The sequence below is a fragment of the Dipodomys spectabilis genome, unplaced genomic scaffold, assembly GCF_019054845.1.
Source record: "Dipodomys spectabilis isolate Male_0828 unplaced genomic scaffold, ASM1905484v1 ptg000651l, whole genome shotgun sequence".
Taxonomy (NCBI): Eukaryota; Metazoa; Chordata; class Mammalia; order Rodentia; family Heteromyidae; genus Dipodomys; species Dipodomys spectabilis.
The window spans coordinates 128,230-129,947 of NW_024871328.1; positions in this window are offsets into that span (position 1 = coordinate 128,230).

A 1,718-nucleotide genomic window follows, 5' to 3' on the forward strand; every position below is an offset into this window, starting at 1 on the left:
ACATTTGTTAGGAAATGGAAAGACTTGGTAAATATTATATTGAGTGAAGTAAGCCAGGCCCAAAGAAACATACGTCCCATGGTTTCCCTGGTTTGCAAGGACATGTCTAGGACAACCAGAGAAGGTCAAAGGCTATGGATGTATAACCATATGAGATGACATTAAGGGAAAGATACCCCAAGTCAGACACACAAGTGATTTTTTCTTTCTTGTTTTTGTTTTTAATATACTTATAATGCACTATGTGATTCTTTTGTAGGTTCATCCCCCCATGGTATAATCCCTGTTTTCAGTGTATTTGATTCCAGTGTTCTGCATTTTTATATACATTTTTGTAATTTGGGGAGTGGAAAGGTTATAGCAGAATGCTGAAATGAGGATGCAGGTTGACCCATTGGGATGATGAGATGTACAGGACAATGTGTCGAAAATGAATGTACAATGTCGGGTAGGGGTAAAGGAGGGAGGAGTTGGAGAGTTGGAGAGGGAAAGTATAGTAGGGGAAAAACAAAGGAGGAGGTAACAATTCTCAATAGGAAATGTACTCATTACCCTACACATGTAACTGTAAACCCTCTGTATAGTATTTTTACAATAAACAGTATAAAACTCTCTTTCTGGTATAGATTTCCAGTGCTATCCTCGGCATTGCATTTTTTGCCTTTTCTGGCTGTGGTTAGGTCCATCTGCCTAGTGGATCAGTAGTCTTCAATGCTTCTTGGTCTTGAAGTGGGACTTGATTATCCAGTGATGGTTGGAGCTAGGCCAAGGACAGGACAAAACCACTTCCAGGGCCTGGCTTCTTCAGCCACCCACCCCCCATGCAACTAGGATTGCAAGCAGAATTTCTCTGAATTTGACTCCAGAAAACAATCACTGGAACCAAAAGGCAAGGTCAAAAACCACCTCCCTTCTTCCCCCCATTCCCTCCTTTCTTCCTCCTTGGGAAAATACAAAATAATCTTGCAGGTTTTAGCAAACACACAAATTGCCCACCACCTCCACTTTTAAGCTAGGATTAAGTCACTAAGCCATGTAAATGGATAATGCCGCACTCATTCTGGACAACAACTTCAGGTTGTTTGATGGTTTAATTTGTTGTTGGTGGTGGTGGTAGGAGGGTCTGAACTCTGGGTATGGTTGCTGTACCTGATGAGCTTTTCAGCTCAAGACTAGTGTTCTACCACTTGAGCCACAGAGCCATTTCCACATTTTTCTGCTTATGTGGTGCTGAGGAATTGAACTCAGGACCTCATGCATTCAAGAAAAGCAGTCTACCACTGAGTCTCCTTCCCAGCCTTAATGCTTCAATTCTTTAAATTTTATTTTTGTCAGTCCTGGGGTTTAATCTCAGTGTGTTAACATATCCCTGAGTTCTTCAGCTCAAGTGGAGGTCTTTACCACTTGACCCACAGTGCCAATTCCTGTTTTCAGATAAGCGTCTTTCAGACATTCCTGCCAGGGTTTGTTTTGATCAGTGAATTTTTAAATTATATTTCTTCTATGTATTTCATGGAATATTGCAGTTTATCTGAAATTAAAGTTTTCTGTAAAACTTTGTCTTCAACAATAGTATTAAATATTACATTTACAATCTATTCTGTAGCAATACATTTTGAAATTATTATGTTAAGATGAAAATCTTGTTGTTTTTAGAAAAATCCCATTAAAGTCCAAATGGGAAATATGCTCATTTCAGCAGCTTTGAGTCTCCTTTG